Source organism: Salmo salar, chromosome 15 (genome assembly GCF_965601325.2).
Source record: "Salmo salar chromosome 15, fSalSal1, whole genome shotgun sequence".
NCBI classification, from domain to species: Eukaryota; Metazoa; Chordata; class Actinopteri; order Salmoniformes; family Salmonidae; genus Salmo; species Salmo salar.
The window spans coordinates 39,691,404-39,710,464 of NC_138305.1; the positions used below are offsets into that span (position 1 = coordinate 39,691,404).

General features: G+C 42.5%; 1 protein-coding gene across 1 annotated transcript in view; it reads right to left on the minus strand.

Moving 5' to 3' along the window:
- LOC106571314 (monocarboxylate transporter 10) overlaps positions 1-19,061 on the minus strand; it is a 62,536-nt gene that overhangs the window by 42,123 nt on the left and 1,352 nt on the right. The gene's annotated exons all lie outside the window — the stretch shown is intronic.

Here is a 19,061-nt window from a genome sequence, read left to right on the forward strand (position 1 = left end):
AGAAATGGAGAAGGTAGATACTTACTTGTTTTATCATCTATCCTGATACCTAATCACGTTACCCTGCCTTGATGTACATATCTACCTCAAATACCTAGTACCTCTGCACATTGATCTGGTACTGCCACTCCCTGTAAATAGCTTCATTCTTGTGCATTTTATTCCTTGTGTTACTATTTTATTTGTTGATTTTTTTACTCTGCATCGTTGGGAAGGGCTCGTAAGCAAGCATTTCACGGTAAAGTCTACACCCGTTGTTTTCGGCGCATGTGACAAATAAAATTTGATTTGAGCCGTGGAATGGATGTGAAAAGGCAGCGTGTGCTTGGCACCACAGAAAAGGTCAGGGTCTTTTTTCTAAGTAAATCTCCTTAAGGATTATCGTAAAGTATTAAATACTGAGCTGCTTTGAGGCTATGGCAGAATATTTAACACCTCATCATGACAGGATGACGACTATAAGACCACACAATATAACGGGACAAAGATTTGTCTCGCCTCTTAACACACACTAATCAACTTTGAAGTGATTCCTAAAAATAACATGTAGGCCTGCACACTTTGCCCACCACTGTGAGTGTGGAATTGGTGGAGAAATATGGACTGTGGGTGGAGGGCCTTGCTTCTACATGCTGCTGAAGTAAATTGCTATTGCAAGTTCATATGGGTTCAGCGGGGTCATAAAGGACTGGAGCACAGGCATGAGGACCACCTCTGTAGGATTTTGCTAAATAAATGAGTAGGAGCTACAGTATTATTAATCCTCACCATGGTGGGCAAAAATGCTTTGTGATGTAAAGGTTTTAGAAGCTATTCATGAGCTATAGCCTAATTACGCATCAAAAGCTTTTTGTTGCCTATACAACGGAATCCATCCTCAAAAAATATTTCCTTCTTGTGAGTGAAGTCAGTTAGGCTATTATTTGATGTGAAGTATTTCATTTTCCTGGGCACATTTACAGGCTAACAAGTGAGACAGCTAACTTATGGCAGAGGAGCAGAGACAGTGCTAGACTAGAGGCCTGCTGGAGGGAGCAACACACCCGTCAAACCAACAGTAACTGGTCAGTACAGCCTACACTCAAAAAATTAGGGGTTCAACAAGGTTTCCTCTAAGAACCTTAGTGTTCTTGGCACTGAAAATGTACCCAAAAATGTTCTTCCAAGAACCTCATAGAAGGTGGGGTTCATCGAGGAACCTCCTTAGTTGGTGGGGGTTCTTACAGGAACCGAATGGCCCAACTGAAACATTTGGATTTGAAAGGACAGTAGGTGCAGGCACTTACCTTTAAATTATGGAGATCTTTACATTTTTCAGTTAAGGTTTGTCCCTTGTATGATCTAAATTGATATTGTTTTGTGATGATAGCATCTATCTTTTCATATTTGTGCAAATCTTTCTAAAACAGAAAATGGACACAATTCAATGGATACCAAACAAAGAATATGTTGAAGGCTATAAAAATATGTTGAAGGCTATAAGAATATGTTGAAGGCTATAAAAATATGTTGAAGGCTATAAGAATATGTTGAAGGCTATAAAAATATGTTGAAGGCTATAAGAATATGTTGAAGGCTATAAGAATATGTTGAAGGCTAGCTGTATTGGGTCCAGATGACTGATCTGCTCACTTTTGGGTCTGCAGGTATACAGATGAGGAGGCATACAGAAGGCATGTATATTATGCAGATCACATGTACCATCCTCCTCCCTTACCGCTTCAATGAATATCCCATAGGCCTCTACATTATGGACAAGATATGTGTATGAAAACCATTTCATTCACCTTTACCACAAAAACCAAGGTATGAATACGGTCATGTGCATGTTTTTTGAACATCCTCCCTACACCTCTGATAAATGTAATGTTCGATCACCATGCACTGCAAAAATCATTCTGGCTATGGATACTGAGAACGTCAACACATTAACATCATATCCTCTGGTGTGTCACTGTACCCATGTGACTTGGGGCTCTACTGGGAGTTTACCTCATATTTACATTTATATTCTGCTTCGCCACTAAAATCATAAACACTGACAACTAAAATTTTGTATTATTGTTATGCGTATTATTATTTAAAAAAAGATGTATACATTATTATTATTATTTATTTTTTTTTAAACAAAGGGGGAAGTTAAAAAATTAACCCCAAAATGTTCTTCGAGGATCCATTAAAAGGGGTTCTTTGAAGAACTTCCACACAGTTTCAATTTGAAGAACCCCTAAAGGATACTCCAGGAACCTTTTATTTTTATAGTGTAGCCTAGCTGCCCTCTTCTCCTCACCACAGTGGAGAGAGACCCCTCACCATGAATATCCATGTCCTCCTCATGACAACCGGGCATGGTGTTAGGATCATTTACCGTCAGGGATGCACGCTTCACACACACGCCATGAGTTTAGGCCACCTGATCTTTGATCCCTCCTCTCTGTCTTCTCACAGCTTTTACCACTACATTAGCTAGTAATCATTTGTTTATCCTTCTCAGCGGGCAAGCTGAATTGGCATCAAGTGGCTTTCATTCTGTTTTCACCAGGAGGGCTAAGCCTAGGGCCAAAAGAAAGGGGTTTACCACTGCCCCCCATTTGTGGCGGTACACAGGACCATATTAATTGGATTAAAAAGGGGACTCTAGAAGATTTTCATATAGATTTTGACAGCTCTGGGGAAATGTGGAAATGCCACGACGTCTACCAATGTGTGGCAATTGTTGTCTATGACCCACATTGATGACCAACTAACCTGGCCAAGGGTCAGGCTGATATTGTTAAGCCTTACGACAAACGAGTCACAGTGGCCAAGAGAGGCTGGCATTGTTTTCACAGTCCCTACATCCAGACAAAAAAAAGTTTTCAACAAAACTGGTGGCCAATATTTAGACCAATAGTCAGGTTGAAGTTGAATGCTGAGGTTAAATTGATTTGCTGTTTTCTCTGGGCTTAAATGCATTTATTCAAGTCACTAATTTGATTCCGCTGACATAGCAATTCAAGCTCTTTTATATGAGGTGTGCCATAAATAGAAAAGTGAAAAGTGATGGCACTAGACAAATCTAGTGCCATCTAGAGCTAAATCTACACACCCGTCCTTCAACATCAGCATTGCCAGTTGTATTTGATGCCAAGGCAGCAGCTACTCTTCCTGGGGTACAGCAAAATGAATGCATTGCTACTCAATAGGAGAATAAACATGCTTGGACATGTGCTTTGGAATTCTCTATATCCACTTTCAAAGAATTGCATTGGCAATTGCAAGATGAAGCCAGATTAACATCAAACCAGTCTGATTCCAACGGGACATTTGAAATTAAACGGGCCCCGGTACGCATGCCATAAATTCCTATTTCTCTAATGAACTACATATCATCACTGAGGACTAAGATTATCTAATGACCAAATTCATCACAACTACCACCAAGCCAAATATGCTTTCAGAGAACATGTTCTGCCCTGCCCTGGTAGGAGCAGTGGTCAGATAATATTTGTGTAATTCACACTGGCTTTCCCAATACGGTTCCTAATCATTTGGTTCCAATCCAAACCTCCTTAATTTCAACTGAACAGACTATGATAATTCGAAGAAAATGTCATGCATTTTACACCTCAAACTCTTCAGTCGATATGAAAGAGTGCAGGCTGGCAACTGAAAAATACAGGTCTGCTAGTTTAAACATCAAGGAGGCCTGAATACCAGCAATTATTTATTTTATACTGAAATTCTTGGAGGCCCATAGCTACCTAACTAAGCTGGGCCAGTCCACCAAACTTTAGAACCCGGTCTGTGGCTCAATATAAAGTTTTAGTCATGCACAGTGCTGTGGAATTAGAGCACATCTTATAATGGCAAGCATCCTAGAAATGATCAATAAAACATACATGCTGAATTTTCATTCATCTAGAATAAGCCTAGACCTGCTATCGGTATCTACCATATTTTTCATAAAAGGGAGGAGATTTAACTGGGGAGCACGGAGCAGGACAGTTTGTGGCTACATTGTCGAGCCTTGGAGATGAATGCCAGCATGTCTCGAGTACGATAAACCCCATGTCTGTGGTCTCCAGATACATAGGGTCATGTCCTGATGAAGGGTGGTAGTTACTCAGTTAGTGACGCACTCCGTGCACTCTCACCCTCCCTGCCAGTACTTTCACTACTGCTTTCTGGGCGATGCATCAGATGAGAAAGAGACAGGTGAATAAACACTATCAATAGGTTCATTCAGCATGCCTACATGTAGGCTAGCCTTGTGCATATGAACTCATAGAAAACAATTAGAAAATGTTATTCAATACTATATAACAGCCCAATCAAGATGTGCATATACCACTTGACTTATTCCACATTTTGTTGTGTTACAGCCTGAATTAAATCAAAAATAAATTCACCTTTTTTTTCTTCTTTTACACACACACACACACACACACACACACACACACACACACACACACACGGTACAGAGATTTGGTAGTCATTCAAAATTCATGTTAAGCACTATTATTGCACATAGAGTGAGTCCATGCAACTTATTATGTGACTTGTTAAGCGAATGTTTACTCCTGAACTTATTTAAGCTTGCCATAACAAAGGGGTTGAATGCTTATTGACTCAAGTCCACTTTGGCATTATGGGGTGCTGTGTGTAGGCCTGTGACACATCTCACTTTAATCCATTTTAAATTCGGTCTGTAACACAACAAAATGTGGAAAAAGCCTAGGGGAGGACAGCTCATAAGAATGGCTGGAACGGCACCAAACACATGCATATGATACCATTCCACTTCAGCCATTTCCACAAGCCCGTCCACCCCAATTCAAGTGCCACCAACCTCCTGTGATTGGTGGTGTGTCAAATTAATCTAGTGTTAACATCCACGCATCCTGTCAAGGCAATGGGCCTCCCACCGTCGCCATTCCCTTCAACTTCCTCTACTTAGAAGCAAAGCAGTGCCGTAAATGGAGTACATTTAGCGCAAACGCTTCCGCCAAGGTGCACTTTGCCACAGCACTCACTCCAGCGGTCCCAACACCAGCGTGCATGCAATTGCAAACACATTCGTGGGGAAACAGTTGTTCACTCATTTATTATGGTGTTAAACACACAGAAAGCTACATTTTTTATTTCACCTTTATTTAAGCATGTAGGCCAGTTGAGAACAAGTTCTCAATTACAACTGCGACTGGCCAAGACAACGCAAAGCAGTGCGACACAAACAGAGTTACACATGGCACTGTGCATTCAGAAAGTATTCAGACCCCTTGACTTTGACAGCCTTATTCTAAAATAGATTTTTTTTAATCCTCAACCTACACACATTACCCCATAATGAGAAAGCAAAAATTGACTTTTAGAAATGTTTGCAATTTTTTTTATTTTTTTATTATTACAAATAAAAACTGAAAACTAATTTACATGAGTATTCAGACCCTTTGCTATGAGACTCGAAATTGAGCTCAGGTGCATCCTGTTTCCATTTATCATCTTTGAAATGATTCTACAACTTGATTGGAGTCCACCTGTGGTAAATTCAATTGATCTGAGATGATTTGGAAAGGCACACACCTGTCTATATAAGGTCCCACTGTTGACAGTGCATGTCAGAGCAAAAACCAAGCCATGAGGTCAAAGGAATTGTCCGTAGAGCTCCGAGACAGGATTGTGTTGAGGCACAGATCTGGGGAAGGGCACCAAAAAATGTCTGCAGCATTGAAGGTCCCTAAGAACACAGTGGCCTCCATCATTCTTAAATGGAAGAAATTTGGAACCACCTAGACTCTTCCTAGAGCTGGCCGCCCGGCCAAACTGAGGAATCGGGGGAGAAGGGCCTTGGTCAGGGAGGTGACCAAGAACCTGATGGTCACTCTTACAGAGCTCCAGAGTTCCTCTTTAGAGATGGGAGAACCTTCCAGAAGGCCAACCATCTCTGCAGCACTCCACCAATCAGGTCTTTATGGTAGAGTGGACAGATGGAAGCCACTCAGTAAAAAAGGCACATGACTGGCAGCTTGGAGTTTGCCGAAAGGCACCTAAAGGACTCTCAGACCATGAGAATCTCTTTGGCCTGAATGCCAAACATCACATCTGGAGGAAACCTGGCACCATCCCTACGGTGAAGCATGGTGGTGGCAGCATCATGCTGTGGGGATGTTTTTCAGCGGCAGGGACTGGGAGACTCGTCATGATTAAGGGAAAGATGAATAGAGCAAAGCAAAGAGAGATCCTTGATTTAAAAAAAACCTGCTCCAGAGCGCTCAAGACCTCAGACTGGGGCAAAGGTTCACCTTCCAACAGGACAACGACCCTATGCACACAGCCAAGACAACGCAGGGGTGGCTTCGGGACAAGTCTCTGAATGTCCTTGAGTGGCCCAGCCAGGGCCCGGACTTGAACCTGATCGAACATCTCTGGAGAGACCTGAAAATAGCTGTGGAGCGACACTCTCCATCCAACCTGACAGAGCTTGAGAGGATCTGCAGAAAAGAATGGGAGAAACTCCCCAAATGCAGGTGTGCCAAGCTTGTAGCGTCATACTCAAGGCTGTAATCACTGCCAAAGGTGCTTTAACAAATTACTGAGTAAAGGGTCTGAATAATTATATAAATGTGATATTTCAGTTTATTTCTTTGCCAAAATGTCTAAAAACCTGTTTTTGCTTTGTCATTGTGTGTAGACTGATGAGGAAGAAAAACTATTTAATCAATTTTAGAATAAGGCTGCAATGTAACAGTTGATTTGTGGAATTTCCTTCCTTAATGCATTTGAGCCAATCAGTTGTGTTGTGACAAGGTAGGGGTGGTATACAGACGATAGCCCTATTTGGTAAAAGGCCAAGTCCATATTATGGCAAGAACAGCTCAAATAAGCAAAGGGAAACGACAGTCCATCATTACTTTAAGACATGAAGGTCAGTCAATCCGGAACATTAAGAACTTTGAAAGTTCTTCAAGTGCATTCGCAAAAACCATCAAGCGCTATGATGAAACTGGCTCTAATGAGGACCGCCACAGGAAAGGAAGACCCAGAGTTAGCTCTGCTGCAGAGAATAAGTTCATTAGAGTCAACTGCACCTCAGATTGCAGCCCAAATATATGCTTCAGAGTTCAAGTAACAGACACATCTCAACATCAACTGTTCAGAGGAGACTGCATGAATCAGGCCTTCATAGCTCAATTGCTGCAAACAAACTAATACTAAAGGACACCAATAAGAAGAGACGTACTTGGGCGAAGAAACATGAGCAATGGACATTAGACTGGTGTAAATCTGTCCTTTGGTCTGATGAGTCCAAATTTGAAATGTTTGGTTCCAACCGCCATGTCTTTGTGAGGCACAGAGTAGGTGAACGGATGACCTCTGCATGTGTGGTTCCCACTATGAAGCATGGAGGAGGAGGTGTGATGGTGTGGGGGTGCTTTGCTGGTGACACCGTCTGATTTATTTAGAATTCAAGGCACACTTAACCAGCATGGCTACCACAGAATTCTGCAGCGATACGCCATCCCATCTGGCTTGCGCTTAGTGGGTCTAGAATGTGTTTTTTAACATGATACTGAACCAAAACACTCCTCCAGGCTGTGTAAGGGCTATTTGACCAAGGAGAGTGATGGAGTGCTGCGTCAGATGACCTGGCCTCCACAATCACCCGACCTCAACCCAATTGAGATGGTTTGGGATGAGTTGAACCACAGAGTAAAGGAAAAGCAGTCAACAAGTGCTCAGCATATGTGGGAACTCCTTCAAGACTGTTTGAAAAGCATTCCTCATGAAGCTGGTTGAGAGAATGCCAAGAGTGCGCAAAGCTGTCATCAAGGCAAAGTAGAGATGGGCGATATGGCCTAAAAGTAATATCTCCATTTTTTACAGATGTTTGGATGATTCACGATACATACATACACACATCTCGATTTCTTGTTTTTGTCTAAAATTTAAAAAAGGCCAAGACATAATTCTTAAATGAATTTCCTTTTTAAAAAATAAAAAAATATACAAGGCCTATTTGTGCAAAACAAATGAACACACCCCCACATGTCTATTCTATTGTTTCGGAATGTTTGACCACTAGCTGTTTGAATATGTAATTTATATAACCATTTTGATTGAAAATGTATTAATTTAGTTAATTTGTTGTTATAATTCAAAACAGCCTGTGGTTATTTGTTATTGGAATGACACAACTACTAACACATTAGCCTACAGCTGGCCTGAACATAACTTTTTTGAATGCACTTTAAGCCTGTGCCCAAAGCACTGCAGGCGGGTTCAGTTTTTAAAGAGCAATGCTTTTATCATGTTGTTCCTGCTGTCAGTTGTCATGCACACCTGTCGGTCTTCGCTCATCTTCCACGATGCCAGAGTGTCTTTGAGACCCTGGGCTATTACTTCACCCGTATGATCATCGGGGAAGTAAGACATCTGGAGGCAGACATTTTGCAATTTCTAGTCTTCATTTATGTGGTGGACTGTCAAACTTAAGTATGGCTCTGGCGTTCTGCTAGACCATAGATCGGCTGTGGTGGAAAAATAAGAAACACTAGCCAGCAGTGTATAATCGCAGCAGGGCTTCTTCCGTGAAATACTTGCGGCTTGGCAGCTGATATGTGGTCAACTGTACCTAGCAGCTTTTTAAAACCTGGCTTTTCTACTGTAAAGATTGAAACTATATCCTTCGCTATGTAATAGGTCACTGCATCCATTATCTCCTTCCACCTCAAACTTTTGTCATTAGGGATTACGTTTGAAAAGGATGCGGCTATGGTAGTTTGTCTTTTAGCAGACGTTTTGGGAATTGGACGACTGGAATCGGCATTGTGTAGTCTCACGCATTCCTCCCATTCCACCGCATGTTCAAGTTGCAGGTGATGGAAGGGGTCGGTTGTACTGCTGCATTTCGTAGCAATTGTCTTTTGACACAGGACATTCTTTTGCTGAACATCAGACTTCTTAAACCCGAACCACTTCCATATTACTGAAAAAAAATATTGCTGCCCTTTTTGGGGATGATTTCATCCTCACGAGAGGCTGAGCTGGATTTCTCACTTTCCATTTTGGTGGAACTCTTACCTCCGATACACTTCTCCGGCGTGGTTAAAATTTGAGAAAGGCTGTCTAGGGTTGTGATTGGTGGATAACCTCTGTGCACGTGTTGTCACGCAATTGGGACATGATTTGACATTGGGCTGACAGAAGAGACAGTGAGACGCTGCATTTGTAAAACGTTACAACATAACAGCACCTCGATTCTTGCGATACAGGCATTTTCCATATCGCGCTAAAACTCGAATATAAAGAGGACAAAAAACTTGATATATCGCCCAGCCCTAAGGCAAAGGGTGGCTACTTTGAAGAATATAAAATAGATTTTCATTTAAGACTTTTTTGGTTACTAAATGATTCCATATGTGTTATTTCATAGTTTTGATGTCTTCGCTATTATTCAACAATTTAGAAAATATTAAAAAGAAAAACCCTTGAATGAGTAGGTGTCCAAACTTTTGACTGGTACTACAGTTGAAGTTGGAAGTTTACATACTTAGGTTGGAGTCATTAAAACTCATTTTTCAACCACTTCACAAATTTCTTGTTAACAAACTATAGTTTTGGCAAGTCAGTTAGGACATCTACTTTGTTCATGACAAGTAATTTAAAAAAAAAAATTGTTTAGACAGATTTCACTTATAACTCACTGTATCACAATTCCAGTGGGTCAGAAGTTTACATACACTAAGTTGACTGTGCCTTTAAACAGCTTGGAAAATTCCAGACGATTATGTCATGGCTTTAGAAGCTTCTGAGTCAATTGAAGGTGTACCTGTGGATGTATTTCAAGGCCTACCTTCAAACTCAGTGTCTCTTTGCTTGACATCATAGAAAAATCAGCCAAGACCTCAGGAAAAAAAAAAAAGTGTAGACCTCAAGTCTGGTTCATCCTTGGGAGCAATTTCCAAACGCATGAAGGTACCACGTTCATCTGTACAAACAGTACTCAAGTATAAACACCATGGGACCACGCAGCCGTCATACCGCTCAGGAAGGAGACGCCTTCTGTCTCCTAGAAATGAACACACTTTGGTGCAAAACGTGCAAATCAATCCCAGAATAACAGCAAAGGACCATGTGAAGATGCTGGAGGAAACAGGTACAAAAGTATCTATAGCCACAGTAAAATGAGTCCTATATCGACATAACCTGAAACGCCGCTCAGCAAGGAAGAAGCCACTGCTCCAAAACCGCCATAAAAAAGCCAGACTACGGTTTGCAACTGCACATGGGGACAAAGATCGTACTTTTTGGAGAAATGTCCTCTGGTCTGATGAAACAAAAATAGAACTGTTTGGCCATAATGACCATGATTATGTTTGGAGGAAAAAGGGGGAGGCTTGCAAGCCGAAGAACACCATCCCAACCGTGAAGCATCATGTTGTGGGGGTGCTTTGCTGCAGGAGGGACTGGTGCACTTCACAAAATAGATGGCATCATGAGGATGGAAAATTATGTGGATATATTGAAGCAACATCTCAAGACATCAGTCAGGAAGTTAAAGCTTGGTCGCAAATGGGTCTTCCAAATGGACAATGACCCCAAGTATACTTTCAAAGTTGTGGCAAAATTACTTAATGACAACAAAGTCAAGGTATTGAAGTGGCCATCACAAAGCCCTGACCTCAATCCTATAGAAAATGTGTGGGCAGAACTGAAAAAGCTTGTGTGAGCAAGGAGGCCTACAAACCTGACTCAGTTACACCAGCTCTGTCAGGAGGAATGGGCCAAAATTCACCCAACTTATTGTGGGAAGCTTGTGGAAGGCTACCTGAAACGTTTGACCCAAGTTAACAATTTAAAGGCAATGCTACCAAATACTAATTGAGTGTATGTAAACTTCTGACCCATTGGGATTGTGATGAAAGAAATAAAAGCTGAAATAAATCACTCTACTATTATTCTGACATTTCACATTCTTAAAATAAAGTGGTAATCCTAACTGATCTAAGACAGGGAATTTTAACTAGGATTAAATATGTCAGGAATTGTGAAAAACTGAGTTTAAATGTATTTGGCTAAGGTGTATGTAAACTTCAACTGTGTGTGTATGTATATACACTGCTCAAAAAAATAAAGGGAACACTTAAACAACACAATGTAACTCCAAGTCAATCACACTTCTGTGAAATCAAACTGTCCACTTAGGAAGCAACACTGATTGACAATACATTTCACATGCTGTTGTGCAAATGGAATAGACAACAGGTGGAAATTATAGGCAATTAGCAAGACACCCCCAATAAAGGAGTGGTTCTGCAGGTGGGGACCACAGACCACTTCTCAGTTCCTATGCTTCCTGGGTGATGTTTTGGTCACTTTTGAATGCTGGCGGTGCTTTCACTCTAGTGGTAGCATGAGACGGAGTCTACAACCCACACAAGTGGCTCAGGTAGTGCAGCTCATCCAGGATGGCACATCAATGCGAGCTGTGGCAAGAAGGTTTGCTGTGTCTGTCAGCGTAGTGTCCAGAGCATGGAGGCGCTACCAGGAGACAGGCCAGTACATCAGGAGACGTGGAGGAGGTCGTAGGAGGGCAACAACCCAGCAGCAGGACCGCTACCTCCGCCTTTGTGCAAGGAGGAGCAGGAGGAGCACTGCCAGAGCCCTGCAAAATGACCTCCAGCAGGCCACAAATGTGCATGTGTCTGCTCAAACGGTCAGAAACAGACTCCATGAGGGTGGTATGAGGGCCCGACGTCCACAGGTGGGGGTTGTGCTTACAGCCCAACACAGTGCAGGACGTTTGGCATTTGCCAGAGAACACCAAGATTGGCATATTCGCCACTGGCGCCCTGTGCTCTTCACAGATGAAAGCAGGTTCACACTGAGCACATGTGACAGACGTGACAGAGTCTGGAGACGCCGTGGAGAACGTTCTGATGCCTGCAACATCCTCCAGCATGACCGGTTTGGCGGTGGGTCAGTCATGGTGTGGGGTGGCATTTCTTTGGGGGGCCGCACAGCCCCCCAAAGGAGTGTGTCAGCAGTTCATGCAAGAGGAAGGCATTGATGCTATGGACTGGCCCGCCCGTTCCCCAGACCTGAATCCAATTGAGCACATCTGGGACATCATGTCTCGCTCCATCCACCAACGCCACGTTGCACCACAGACTGTCCAGGAGTTGGCGGATGCTTTAGAGCAGGTCTGGGAGGAGATCCCTCAGGAGACCATCTGCCACCTCATCAGGAGCATGCCCAGGCATTGTAGGGAGGTCATACAGGCACGTGGAGGCCACACACACTACTGAGCCTCATTTTGACTTGTTTTAAGGACATTACATCAAAGTTGGATCAGCCTGTAGTGTGGTTTTCCACTTTAATTTTGAGTGTGACTCCAAATCCAGACCTCCATGGATTGATAAATTGGATTTCCATTGATTATATTTGTGTGATTTTGTTGTCAAGCACATTCAACTATGTAAAGAAAAAAGTATATATATATATATGAGAGAGAGAGCTAGCAATCGAAAAGTATTCAGACCCCTTGACTTTTTCAAAATTCTGTTACGTTACCGCCTTATTCTAAAATGTGTAATTAATGAAATGTCAATATTTCTCAGTGTTTTAGAATTAGTTCCTTATTAGGATATATATGTGCCAGATGCCGCCCCTCATCTCCGATTCTCCGCTGGGCGCACAATATCAAGTGCACCTATAGGCCAAAAAAAAATGAATATATTTTTTAAATCTTTATTTAACTAGGCAAGTCAGTTAAGAACAAATTTTTATTTACAATGGCGGCCTATCATTGTGTGGTCTCAATTAAATGATCCATAGCCTATAGGCTACGAATTTCATGCTCAGAGAAGCACAGAACAAAGTTATATTTCTAAAAAAGCTGCTGGGATGGTGTAAATAAATCTAGGCTGCATTACACACCGCAATTAATATTCCAGCGCAGACTAGCATATATTCTGTTCAGTTTGAGAAGGAGAATGCGAAGATGAGAAGGAGGACCAGAGGTCAACTTCGATAGCTTGCTACTACTAGAATTCATTTTTATTAAAAACAATATGTATCTTGCCCATTATGTATTTATCAGAGTTATTGACCAATAAGCCAGATTCGAGTAACTTCCATTGTGGTGCTGAAACTTGAAGCAGCAGCCGGGCACAATCAATCAGAAATTGATCATTCATGGTGCTGAAAGCAGGTCAATTTGAGTACGCATAATTTGTTTAAGTGTCTTCATATTATTTAGACTTTACTAACAACAAGAGGGCTTTGTGTTGGAGTCTATTTCTTCCTATTCAAGAAATAACAGGCAGGCCTACCTGTTTGGACCATCCATTTTCATTTCAAAAGAGGTCCCATTCTTTCCATATAACCCTTATTATAAATAACGTTCACTCCCTTATCAAGCCAAAATAAATACCATGTTTTATCAACCCAAAAACCACAATATAATCAATATAATTAAGTAGATAGAGCCCAGGAACAACTATATGTGGAACACAATTTCCAACCCTACTGTGCCGAGTCCAGGCTATTGCGCAACACCCAACAGTAGTCTATTTTCCTTTCTATTATTCAGGACAGTAGATTATCCGGTTATGAAATGTATGTTTCACCTAAAATAGACTATTAAATCCTAAAGTCATAGGCCTATATTGTTGTTAGACACTAATGTGTCTCTTCTCACTGATGTCAATGAATAAATGGACGATCAAACTCATAATTGTCCATGTGACTTGATGGCGAGAGCCCAGTAATAGATTTACTGCAGTCCCTTTAATCAGAGGCTATTGTTACTTTGTGTCTCTAAAATCAACTTCTTTCCATTTCTATAGTCATGTTACAAAGATAGTTTTTTTTAAATGTCGGCCTTTTACCAGATCCAAATATTTTGGCATGAACTGTAGGCTATAACTGATACAATTTCCTGCCCATTTGAACAAATGTATTTTAGGCCATAACCTAAAAAACAGCCACACATGATTTAATGAAAAGCAGCAAACATACACAACATTGTTTCACATTCTTTAACAGACTTATAGACACAAGCATGCAATAGACTACAGCTTGCTTCACAGCCGTTTCCCGCCCAAAACACAGGGGAACTCGATTTATTGTAGCTTACAGTGTGCGGAGGGCTCTGTAGTCTGTATAGTGTTGTACCGTCGCTGTCGCATCTTGCACGACCAAAAGACACTTAAGCACATAGAACTATAGAAGACTTCCTGACAGAACAGAGGCAGGTAGCATTTGTGCAAGACAATAATCTCCCCCCCTTGAACCCCCTCTACCCCTGCTTTACTTCACCCTCACTGCAGGAAGCTCAGAGCTTGAGGCTGTAGCTGGAAGAAAGGCCTTTGCTCTCTGCCAATGGGCTACATCCATGTTTGAGAGGGAAAGGACATAAATGAATGTTGTTTGACATCATTAGTCCAACTGCTGAGACAAACTAAATCTAATAGGAAATGTGCTGTTATTGTCCAACTGGTGACTGGAGAGCCAACACCTTTAGAATCTGACTGGATAGGAAGGGTGACTGGAGAGCCAACACCTTTAGAATCTGACTGGATAGGAAGGGTGACTGGAGAGCCAACACCTTTAGAATCTGACTGGATAGGAAGGGTGACTGGAGAGCCAACACCTTTAGAATCTGACTGGATAGGAAGGGTGACTGGAGAGCCAACACCTTTAGAATCTGACTGGATAGGAAGGGGTCAAGGGGTGACAGCTAATTTTAGGTCCCAGTTCATCTCGACACCATTGGGACAGGGCTGATCTGTAGCTGTGCTATTCTATAAAAAGCAAAGAAAATGTGTTCATGATCCATCTAGCTAGCTATTCCAAATTAATCAAACAGATCCAGAAACCCCCCTAGAAGTTAATTATAAGATCTCTGTAGAAACCCCTTATGTGTTCCCCATTATTTCTGCAGCCATACCAAGCCCATGATGTCATGCATAGTAGAGAAATGATCATGCAGCAGGGTCTACAGACAATCATGGACTACAAAAGGGAGAACCAGCCATGTCGCGGACATCGACGTCTTGCTCCCGGACAAGCTAAACACCTTCTTCACCCGCTTTGAAGATAACACAGTGCCACCGACGCGGCCTGCTCCCAAGGACTGTGGGCTCTCGTGTTCCGTGGCCGATGCGAGTAAGACATTTAAAAGCGTTAACCCTCACAAGGCTGCCGGCCCAGCGGCATCCCTAACCGAGTCCTCAGAGCATGTGCAGACCAGCTGGCTGGAGTGTTTACAGACATATTGTGGCTCAGTTGGTAGAGCATGGTGTTTGCAACGCCAGCATGGTGTGTGCAACGCCAGGGTTGTCGGTTCGATTCCCACGGGGGGCCAGTACAATAAAAAAATTGCATGAAATGAAAATGAAATTGATGTATTCACTACTGTAAGTCGCTCTGGATAAGAGCGTCTGCTAAATGACTAAAATGTAAATATAATATTCAATCTCTCCCCATCGCAGTCTGTTGTCTCCACTTGCTTCAAGATGTCCATCATTGTTCCTGTTTCCAAGAAAGTGAAGGTAACTGAACTAAATTACTCTCACCCAATAGCACTCACTTCTGTCATCATGAAGTGCTTTGAGAGGCTAGTTAAGGATCATATCACCTCCACCTTACCTGACACACTAGACCCACTTCAATTTGCATACCGCCCCAATAGATACACAGACGATGCCATCGCACTGCCCTATCCCGTCTGGACAAGAGGAATACCTATGTAAGAATGCTGATCATTGACTACAGGTCAGCCTTCAACAGCATAGTACCCTCCAAGCTCATCACTGGGTCTGAACCCCGCCTTGTACGGGGTTTAGGACTTCCTGACGGGCCGCCCCCAGGTAGTGAAGGTAGAAAACAACACCTCCACTTCGCTGATCCTCAAAACAGGGGCACCACAAGGGTGCGTGCTCAGCCCCCTCCTGTACTCCCTGTTCACCCATGACTGCGTGGCCACGCCTCCAACTAAATCATCAAGTTTGCAGACAACAACAGTAGTAGGCCTGATTACCAACAATGACGAGACAGCCTACAGGGAGGAGATGAGGGCCCTGGCGGAGTGGTGCCAGGAAAATAACCTCTCCCTCAACGTCAACAAAATGAAGGAGCTGATCGTGGACTTCAGGACAGCAGAGGAGCACACCGCCATCCACATCGACGGGACCGTAGTGGAGAAGGTGAAAAGCTTCAAGATCCTTGGCGTACACATCACTGACGATCTGAAATAGTCCACCCACACAGACAGTGTGGTGAAGAAGGCGCAACAAATTATTTTCAACCTCAGGAGGCTAAAGAAATTTGGCTTGGCCCCTAAGACCCTCAAACTTTTATAGATGCACAATTGAAAGCATCTTGTCGGGCTGTATCACTGCCTGGTACAGCAACTGCACTTCCCACAACCGCAGGGCTCTCCAGAGGGTGGTGAGGCCAGCCCAACGCATCACCGGGGGCAAACTGCCTGCCCTCCAGGACACCTACACCACCCGATGTCACAGGAAGGCCAAAAAGATCATCAAGGACATCAACCACCCGAGCCACTGCCTGTTCACTCCACTACCATCCAGAAGGTGAGATTAGTACAGGTGCATCAAAGCTGGGACCGAGAGACTGAAAAACAGCTTCTATCTCAAGGCCATCAGACTGTTAAACTGCCATCACTAGTCGGCTACCACCCGGTTACGCAACCCTGCACCATAGAGGCTGCTGCCCTGTATACATAGACATGGAATCACTTGTCACTTTAATAATGTTTACATACTGCATTCTATTCTACTGTATTTTAGTCAATGCCACACCTACGTTGGTCGTCCTAATATTGATATATTTCTTAACTCCATTTACTTTAGATGTTTTATTTTTGTGAATTGTTAGATGTAACTGCACTGTTGGAGCTAGGAACACAAGCATTTTACTACACCCGCAATAACATCTAGTAGTGTAACAGTGACATGAGTATACATCAGTATACTGTAGGTAAAATATACATGATATAGGTTGCCAAAGGCTCCAGGAACTCCCCTCTCTCTGGGACCTTTAGCTACTGGCAGTGTGCCTAGCTGGATTATGTTCCTCTCAGGATATCCCTAGAGGAGACCTCTGACAACTGGAGAGGGACTACGACTGGGGAAGTGGAAGGCAGGGCAACAGCTGGGCTTGAAGCATGCTGATGCAATCCTGGTTACTCATTTCAGACTGAGGAAGAAGACATGGTACTGAAGAAAAACAAGGAAATCCATGGCCAATGAGTGATTATTTCGAGTGATAATTACAATGTAATTACAATGTGACAATGCTGTGATTAGTAGCTATCAGTTAACAAGATCAGATAGATCTATGTAGTGATTCACCTACATCTGGATCATCTATATCTGCAAATCTTCCTAAAAATCACAACAATGTCAATTTTAGGAAATGGGTGATTCCTGATTGTTTGGTAATCAAATCCATGATGATTAACACTGCCAAGCACAGTGCCAAGCACTGCCATCTTCCCAGCTTTGATCCTATATTTGATGCAGGACCTTCTGTTTGAAGAGGTTATAGGCTACACCAATGAGTCTCCTTAACACGCAACCTAATCAAAGAGTGGAAAATAGCCTACTCACACTTCTCACCCATTACTGTGGCCAGATGTAAATCACACGTCAACAGAAACCAATTCTCAAACCCCAATAACATCAGCAACAGGTGGCTAAAGACAGTTGAACAACGTGGGATCATTATCCATGTGGTGGAGGTGAACCTTTAGCCATGGAGAGGAAAAATACACACTGGGCATGTTCACTCACTGTCTGAACACTTTCCAGAAACGTTTTAACCTTTTAATGGCCCTGAAACTGACAGGGCTGTGGTCATCGGTTTCAAGGCTACCCCGCAAACTGTTATGCCTGTGTTGTACAAAGGAGGTTCTTCTTATCTAATACTGTGAGGATGAAATGGCAGTGCAATTTATATCCATTAACTATGAACAGCCAAATGTATTGAGATAATCTTTCATGGGCTTCTTTTCAAGAGCAGCTGCCAAAGAATACACAATGCACATGGAGACGGGCCAGAGAATCAGTGGGAGTGGAAATAAACCCCTTCCCCTATAGTAGGCTACATACAGTGCATTCGGAAAGTATTCAGACCCCTTGACTTTTTCCATATTTTGTTACGTTACAGCCTTACTCTAAAATTGATGAAATATTTTTTCTCAACAATATACACACACAATACTCTTTAATGACAAAACGAAAACACATTAAAATAAAAAAACATACCTTATTTACACAAGTATTCAGACCCTTTGCTATGAGACTCGAAATTGAGCTCAAGTGCATCCTGTTTCCATTGATCATCCTTGAGATGTTTCTCCAACTTGATTGGAGTATATCTGTGGTAAATTCAATTGATTGGACATGATTTGGAATGGCACACACCTGTCTATATATAAGGTCCCACAGTTGACAGTGCATGTTAGAGCAAAAACCAACCATGAGGTCGAAGGAATTGTCTGTAGAGCTCTGAGACAGGATTGTGTCCAGGTACAGATTTGGGGAAGGGTACCAAAACATTTCTGCAGCATTGAAAGTCCCCAAGAACACAGTGGCCTCCATCATTCTTAAATGGAAGAAATTTGTAACCACATAGACTTTTCCTAGAGCTGGCCTTTTCCTACAGCAGGAGAAGGGCCTTGGTCAGGAAGGTGATGGTCACTCTGACAGAGCTCCAGAGTTCCTCTGTGGAGATGGGAGAACCTTCCAGAAGGACAACCATCTCTGCCGCACTCCACCAATCAGGCCTTTATGGTAAAGTGGCTAGACGGAAGACACTCCTCAGTAAAAGGCACATGACAGCCCACTTGGAGTTTGCCAAAAGTCAAGGGGTCTGAATAATAAAAGTCAAGGGGTCTGAATAATTTCAAAATGCACTGTAATAATAGTAGCCATAATTCATAAATGGCACCATGCAGGGTTCTGTGTGGAACCATTTTGGTTCAGTGAATCTGATCCAATTACCCTATGAAAAAGGTTCTATATAGAACATTTAGGGGTTCCATCCAT